Source organism: Enhydra lutris, unplaced genomic scaffold (assembly GCF_002288905.1).
Source record: "Enhydra lutris kenyoni isolate GAN:26980312 unplaced genomic scaffold, ASM228890v2 scaffoldscaffold60, whole genome shotgun sequence".
In the NCBI taxonomy this organism is placed as follows: Eukaryota; Metazoa; Chordata; class Mammalia; order Carnivora; family Mustelidae; genus Enhydra; species Enhydra lutris.
The window spans coordinates 4,569,532-4,578,927 of NW_019154144.1; positions in this window are offsets into that span (position 1 = coordinate 4,569,532).

Below are 9,396 nucleotides of genomic sequence, written 5' to 3' on the forward strand. Positions count from 1 at the left end.
ATTTTCAGACATGTTAATTATGAGATATATAATTACACATCCAAGACCAGATGGTGAGCAAACGGGTGGGTATGCGAGTCTGTTCTTGAGAAGTCTGGACCAAAGACATACAGACAGTATTTAAAACCCCTGAAGAAAAATTAGAATTCTTGCCTGTCTCTCTTGTAAGAATCCGAGGGTAAGAATGATGAATTTGAAACCTTAGTTGCACATTACATTATGTGGGAAACTTGAAACACCATTACCCAGGCTCCACATCTCTGGAGACTGATGTAACTGGACTGAAGTGTACTCAAATTCCAGGGCTGTTTAAGGGTTGAAATCTGTTGCCAAGATCAAAACACTGCCTTAGTGGTTCTCAAACCTAAGAATCACCAAGGGTGCATGACAAAAATGAAGATTCCCTCAGTCAAATGCAGAGCAGGGTCTACCAAATCAGCCATCTAATAACTATCCCATTTTGAAAAACATTTAATTTGAAGAAATGTATTCTCCAGCAAAGTGCTCTTCTATAACACAACAACAATCATTTTTTGATGTAGGATGTTTGTGTAGTGATTCAACCCCAAATCTGTCATTGTTTTGTGACTTTATATTTGGGATCACCAGAAGTGAGCAGCTAGAATTTACTGCAGTCCATGTACAGATCAGTTTCCCAGCAGAGCCTTCCTTCCACTGCCTCCAGCCCAGACCCTGATTTTAATAGCAATCTCTTGCTCTAACACTGTGTGCTAATCCAGGTTCCAAGAACTTTAGCCACCCGCCACAAACTTCTAGAAGTTCCTAGGTCATGAGGTTGAGAAAAATCCTCCCTGCTTCCCTCTGTTTCCAAACATTTTCTCATTTCTATTTCACAAAGTCTGGAGACAGAAATTCATGCCACCCAGCTGTACTAGCTATCCTTCCTCAAGCCCATCACCAAAACTCACAGGAGAGGTTGTGAACCTGTACAATAGAAACATTAAGAAAACTTTTAAAAGGTTCAGAAGCACAGGCCCCACCCCAGATCCCTTAAATCAAATGCTGAGGGGAGGAACCTTCCTATGACTTTAAGTGGCAGCTGTGGTTGAGAACAGCTGATCTAAAACCCTCTTGCTCACACCCCTTTCCTCACTAAATAGACTATAACTTATTGCTCATTGCCTTCTTCACTCCAAATATTAGAGGATACTGTTCTCAGGGATTGCAACATCCTCATGCATGACCCACACAAAATCTTTTCCTCCTAGTTTTCACATTCTAACCTCCAGAGGTCTTCACCCCTCTACTCCACCTTGACCACCCAATTTCAAGGTTATATCAAAACGCTATCAGTAAGTAAGTATGTAAGTAAGTAAGTAAGTATGCCAGCTGCAGCACCTCACCTTTCAGTATCCCATGTGGGAATCCTTCCAGTTCCCTTTTACTCTCACTCCCACCCACTCTCATAATTCTTCTCCCATCATAAATGGCAACCTGTAGATCTCACTATTTTTCCCACTACCCATCCCCTACCTTCACTCCTCTGCTGAAAATGTTTAAATTCCAGGGACGATAATTACCCCTTTGCTGACATTCTCAAATATTTTACACCTGTCTTACTCAACTAGTTAAAACTAAGATCTACATTTCCCATGCCTGCACCGGAATCCCCTACATGTGAAATTACTAGAACACAACTGCAACCTTAAGCATAGTTCATACAGTTCCAAGTCTCAAGCTCCCAATGCTATCAGAAAATCCTATAATACAATTACGCTTCCCTGATAATATCAAATTCCCAGTACTTTACTTCATTCCTTGCTTTTCCTCCTCAGCTTCCCACCCCGTTTCCTTCCTACATGCCTCAGCTAATGACTTTGCTTCATAATGCATTGAGTACATAATACCGAGGGTCTCATCTTCACCCCAAAATCTATAAACTTATTTTTAGCCCCATGTCCTAGGGCTTTTACAGTAAAGAAAATATTGTTTCCTCTTGTGCTCTGGATTTAATATCTTCTCCCTTTTCAAGGGCTTTGCTCCTGTAGGCATGTCCTCTACTGGCTATACCATCAATTTCTCTCTACTAAATTATTTTTTTCTCTCTACTGAATAACTTCCATTAATATACAAACTTACTCAATACCATGCTTTCCCCCCAAATGCCCTTCTCACTACCATTAATTTCTCTGCTTTATAACAACAAAACTTCTAGAAAGCATTATCTCTATTCACTATATTTACTTTCCTTTCTCTGGCTTTCATTCCCACCATTCCATTGAAAATTTCCTTCAAGATCATCAGTAACCTTTGTGTCGCCATTCCAACAGACATGTCTATCTGCATCTTTCTCACTCATCACAGGATTTGACTCAGTTGACCTTGAAATAGTGTTTTAGCTTTGCTTTCGTGACATCATCCTCTTCCTATCCCTCTTGACCTCCTATTTACTAACCTCTAACCTCTTGCTAGTCAAAGTATGATCCAGAAGACCAGCAGCGTTGATAGCATCTGGGAGTTTGTTAGATTTGCTCAGATCCCAAACCTACTGGATCAGAATCTGCAATTAACATGATCACCAGATAACTACAGGGACATGAAAGTTTTGGAATCACTGCACTAAATGTTGGTGTATCCCAGAGCCCCGTGCTATGCTTTCCTCCTAAGTGGTCCCATCCACACCTGAGGCTTTAAAAACTATGTATTTTTTATCCTCAAGTCTCTCTCTCTCTCTCTCTCTCTCTCACACACACACACCACACAGAGCTCTGAAAGCCCTTCTAGATTCCAAATTCATATATTCAAAAGCCTACATTACATGTCCATTTGGATGTCTCAAATATTTCAAACCTAATATGTTGAAACAGAAACCCTCCCCCACCTCACTACATGGCTCCACCGAAGTAAGAGCAGCTCAGTTTCCTGAGCCCTCACAATGCTACAGGCACGGTCTTCAGTGCATAACACATTATCAGTTCCTTTAGTCCTCACACCACCACCAAGTACAGGTACTATGTTTGTCCCCATTTTACAGAAGACTAATTGAGACATGGAGAGTTAAGTAGAAGCATACTTTGTTTTATTGTGCTTCATTTTACCACACTTTGAAGGTTTGTAGCAACTCTACATCAACCAAGTCTATGGTCACCATTTTTTCCAATAGCATTTATTCACTTTTTGTCTATGTCACATTTTGGTGGTTCTCACAATATTTCTACCTTTTTCATTACATATTTGTTATGATGATCTGTGATCAGTGACCTTTCATTTTATTATTGTAATTGTTTTGGGTTGCCTCAAACTGAGCCCATATAAGATGAAAACTTAATCAGTAAGTCTTGTGTATGTTCTGACTGTACTACCAACCAGCCATTCCCCCATCTCTCCCCCTCTCCTCAGGCCTCCCTTTTACCTGGGACACAACAACATTGAAATTAGTCCAGTGAATAACCCTGCAATGGTCTCTCAGTGTTCAAGTGAAAGGGAGAGTTGCACATCTCTCACTTTAAGTAGAAAGCTAGATGATTAAGCTTAGTGAGGAAGGCACATCATAAGCTGAAATAGGCCAAAAGCTAAGTTTCATGTGCCAAACAAGTCGCCAAGTTGTGAGTGCAAGGAAAAAGTTCTTGAAGGAAATTAAAAGTGCTCCTCTGGTGAATATAACAATAATAAGTCTATTCTACTTTCTTATCATTTATTATTATTGTTGGTATGGGGAAAGTTTGAGTGGTCTGGATAAAGGAAGAGCAAAGTAACAACAACATCCCCTTAGGCCGAAGCCTAATCCAGAGCAAGGCCCTAACTCTCTGTAATTCTATGAAGGCAGAGAGAGGTGAGGAAGTTACACAAGTTTAAAACCAGCAGAAGTGAGTTCATGAGGTTTGAGGGAAGAAACCAGCTCCATAACATAAAAGTGCAAGGTGAAGCTGTAAGCCGCAGCAAGTTATCCAGAAGATCTGCCTACGATAATTCATGAATGGGCTATACTCAACAACAGGCTTTCAAGGTAGACAAAACAGCCTTCTGTTAGAAGAAGATGCCATCAAGGACTTTCACAATGAGAGAGAAGTCAATGCCTGGATTCAAAGCTTCTCTTGTTGGGGGCTAATACAACTGATGACTAAATTGAAAACAATGCTCATTTATCATTCTGAAAATTCTAGGGCGCTTAAGAATTATACTAAACCTACTGCCTTTGCTCTATAAATGGAATAACAAAGCCTGGATGACAGCACATCCATTTACAACATATTTTACTGAATATTTCAAGCCCACTATTGAGACCTACAGCTCAGAAAAAAGATTCCTTTCAAAATATTACTGCTAACATTGGTTGTATAGTGGTGAGCATAGCTGCCTTCCAAAATATTATTGCTCACTGACAATGTGCCTGGTCACCCAAGAGCTCTGACGGAGATATACAATGAGATTAATGTTCTTTTCATGCCTGTTAACACATAATCCATTCTACAGCCCATAGATCAAGGAATAATTTGGACATTTAAGTCATATTATTTAAGAAATACACTTCAAACTGCTATAGCTATCATAGACTGTGATTCCTCTGATGGATCTTGGCAAAGTAAATTAAAAACACTTCTGAAAAAGATTCACCATTCTTTTTTTTTTTAATTTATTTATTTGACAGACAGAGATCACAGGTAGGTAGAGAGGCAGCCAGAGAGAGAGAAAGGGAAGCAGGCTTCCTGCCGAGCAGAGAGCCCGATGTGGGGCTTGATCCCAGGACCCTGGGATCATGACCTGAGCTGAAGGCAGAGGCTTTAACCCACTGAGCCACTCAGGCGCCCCAAAGATTCACCATTCTTGATGCCATTAAGAACATCTGTGATTCACAGAGTGCCTGGGTGGCTCAGTAGGTTAAGCATCTGACTCTTGATTTCAGCTCAGGTCATGATATGAGGGTCACAGGATCAAGTCCTATGTCCCAGCTCTATGCTCAGCACAGAATCTGCTTGTCCTGCTCTCTAACTCTCCCTCCCCATCCCCACATTCTCTCTTTCTCAAATAAATAAATAAAATCTTTAAAAATAACAAAAAAGAACATTCATGATTCACAGGACAATACCAACAGTTTAGAAGAAGTTGGCTCCAACCGTCATGGATGACTTTGAGGGAGATTGATATCTCAGTGGAGGAGGTAACTACAGATATGGTAGAAATAATAAGAGAACTAGAATTCAAAGTGGAGCCTAAAGATGTGACCGAATTGCTACAATCTCATGATAAAACTTGAACAGATGAGGAGTTGCTTCTTATGGATGAGCAATGAAAGTGGTTTCTTGTCCATTCCTGGTGAAGATGCTATGAAGATGGTTGAAATGACAACAAAGAATTTAGAATATTACATCATCATATTCTAGAAGTAGAGAGGACAGGCCCCCCCAAGATCAAGGAGGGAAGATGGACCCCCGGCATGTGATAGTGAAACTCATGAATCTTAAAACCAGAGAAAATATCTTAAGGACAGCAAGGGGCAAGAGATTCCTTATGTATAGAGGGGGGAACATCAGAATAACATCAGACTTGTCCACATAAACCTGGCAATCCAGAAAGGGCTGGCAAGATAATATTCAGCGCACTAAAGAAGAACATGCAGCCAAAAATACTTCATCCGGCAAGGCTGTCATTTAGAATGGGTGGAGAGATAAAGCGCTTCCAAGACCAGCAAAGACTGAAAGAATATGGGACCACTAAGCCAGCTCTGAAAGAAATATTAAGGGGGGTTTTTACAAAAGAAGAAAGACCCCAAGAATGATAAAGAACAGAAATTTACAGAGACAAGGACCTCACAGGCAATGTGATTATGATGACAATAAAAACATATCTTTCAATAATCACTCTCAATGTGAATGGCCTAAATGCTCCCATAAAATGGCCCAGGGTTGCAGATTGGATAAATAGACAGGACCCATCCATCTACATCTATCTACAAGAGACTCATTTTGAACCTAAAGATACATCCAGACTGAAATTGAAGGGATGGAGAACCATCTTTCATGCCAACGGACCTCAAAAGAAAGCTGGGGTAGCAATTCTCGTATCAGACAAACTATATTTTAAGCTAAAGACTGTGGTCAGAGATACAGAAGAACACTACATCATTCTTAAAGGGACTATCCACCAAGATGATCTAACAATTGTAAATATTTATGCCCCCAAAAATGGGAACAGCCAACTACATAAGTCAACTGTTAATCAAAATGAAGAGACATATTGACAAGAATACATTAATTGTAGGGGATCTTAACACTCCACTCTCAGCAACAGACAGATCATCCAAGCAGAAAATCAACAAAGAAACAAGAGCTTTGAATGACACACTGGATCAGATGAACCTCACAGGTATATACAGAACATTCCACCCTAAACAACAGAATATTTGTTCTTCTTGAGCACACATAAAACATTCTCCAGAATAGACCACATACTGGGTCACAAATCAGGTCTCAACAGATACCAAAAGACTGAGATTATTCCCTGCATATTCTCAGACCACAATGCTCTGAAATTGGAATTCAATCCAAGAAAATTTTGGAATAAATTCAGACTTTTGAACTTGGAAACCAATGAAAACAAAAACACATAGGTCCAAAACCTATGGGATATGGCAAAGGCGGTCTTAAGGGGGAAATACTTACCCATCCAAGCCTCACTCAAAAAAATAGAAAAATCCTGAATATACAAACACTCCTTACACCTTAAATAACTGGAGAATCAACAACAAATTAAGCCTACCCCATGCAGAAGAAGGGAATTAAGATTAGAGCAGAGATCAATAAATTAAAACCAGAGATAGAGTAGAACACATCAAAAAAACTAGAAGCTTTTTAATAAGATTGATAAACCACTGGCCAGACTAACCCAAAAGAAAAGAGGAAGGAACCAAATTAATAAAATTATGAATGAAAAGGGAGAGATCATGACTAACACCAAGGAAACAGAAACAATGATCAGAAATCATTAGCAACAGCAATATGCCAATAGGTTAAGCAACCTAGATGAAATGGATGCCTTCCTGGAAACCAATAAACTTTCAAAACTGAAACAGGAAGAAACTGACAACCTGAATCCACCAATAACTAGTAACAAGATTTAGGCAGTGATCAAAAACCTCCCAAAAAACAAGAGCCCAGGACCTAATGGATCCAAACATTCAAAGAAGAAACAATACTTATTATCCTGAAGCTGTTTCAAAAACCAGAAACAGAAGGAAAACATCCAGACTCTTTCTATGAGGTCAGCATTACCTTGATCCCCAGGTAAAGACCCGACCAAAAAGAATTTCAGACCAATATCCCTGATGAATGTGGATGCCAAGATTCTCAACAAGATCCTAGCTAATAGGATCCAAACGGAACATTAAAAAGATTATCCACCATGACCAGGTGGGATTTATCCCTGGGATGCAAGGGTGGTCCAACATTCACAAATCAACCAATGTGAAAGAACAAAGAGAGAAGAACCACATGGTCCTCTCAATGGATGCAGAAAAAGCATTTGACAAAATTCAGCATCTTTTTCTGATTAAAACTCTTCAGAGTACAGGGATAGAGGGAACATTCCTCAACTTCATAAAATCCATCTAGGAAAACCCACAGTGAATATCATTCTCAATGGGGAAAACTTGAGAGCCTTTCCCTTAAGATCAGGAACACATCAGAGCTGCCTACTCTCACCACTATTATTCAACATAGTACTAGAAGTACTAGCAACAGCAATCAGACAACAAAAAGAAATAAAAGGTATCTAAATTGGCAATGAAGAAGTCAAACTCTTTCTCTTCACAGATGACATGATAGTTTATCTGGAAAACCCAAAAGACTCCACCCCCAAACTACTAGAACTCATATACCAATTCAGTAATGTGGCAGGATACATCAATGTACAGAAATCAGTTTCTTTCTTCTATACTAACAATGAAACTGTAGAAAGGGAAATTAGATAATTGATTCCATTTACAACAGTACCAAAAACCATAAGATACCTTGGAATAAACCTAACCAAAGAGGTAAAGGATCTGTACTTGAGGAACTACAGAACACTCATGAAAGAAATTGAAGAAGACACAAAAAGATGGAAAAACATTCCATGCTCATGAATCAGAAGACTAAACAATGTTAAAATGTCTATGCTGCCCAGAGCAATCTATACGTTCAATGCCATGCCAGTCAAAATACCACTGGCATTTTTCAAAGTGCTGGAACAAACAATCCTAAAATTTGATGGAACCAGAAAATCCAAGTATTTGGGTATGGGACCCAAATCACCAAGGAAATGTTAAAAAAGAAAAACAAAGCTGGGGGCATCATGTTGCCTGATTCCAAGCTTCATTACAAAGCTGTGATCACCAAGATAGCATGGTACTGGCACAAAAGCAGACACACAGACCAATGGAACAGAGCAGAGAGCCCCAATATGGACCCTCAATTCTATGATCAAATAATCTTCTACAAAGGAGGCAAAAATATCCAATGGAAAAAAGACAGTCTCTTCAATAAATGGTGCTGGGAAAATTGGACAGCTATATACAGAAGAATGAAATTCGACTATTCTCCTACACCATACACAAAGATAAACTCAAAATGGATGAAAGACCCCAATGTGAGATAGGAATCCATCAAAATCCTAGAGGAGAACATAAGCAGTAACCTCTTCAACATCGGCCACAGCAACTTCTTTCATAACATGTCTCCAAGGCAAAGGAAACAAAAGCTAAAATGAATTTTGGGGACTTCATCAAGATCAAAAGCTTCTGCACAACAAAGGTAACAGTCGACAGAACAAAGAGGCAACCCACGGGATGGAAGAAGATATTTGCAAATGACACTACAGACAAAAGGCTGATATCCAAGATCTATAAAGAACTTCTCAAACTCAACACCCAAAAAACAAATAGGTCAAAAAATGGGCAGAAGACATGAACAGACACTTCTCCAAAGAAGACATACAAATGGCTAACAGACACATGAAAAATGTTCATCATTAGCCATCAGGGAGATTCAAATCAAAACCACATTGAGATACCACCTTACACCAGTTAGAATGGCCAAAATTAATAAGACAAGAAACAACAAATGTTGGAGAGGAAGTGGAGAAAGGGGAACCCTCTTAACTATTGTTGGAAATCAAGTTGGAGCAGCCACTTTGGAAAACAGTGTGGAGGTTCCTCAAAAAATTAAAAATAGAGCTACCCTATGGCCTGGCAATTGCACTACTAGTTATTTACCCCCAAGACACAGATGTAGTGAAAAGAAGGGCCATATGCACCCCAATGTACATAGCAGCAATGTCCACAAGAGCCAAACTGTGAAAAGAGCTGAGATGCCCTTCAACAGATGAATGGATAAAGAAGATGTGGTCCATATAGGCAATGGAGTATTACTCAGCCATCAGAAAGGATGAATACCCAACTTT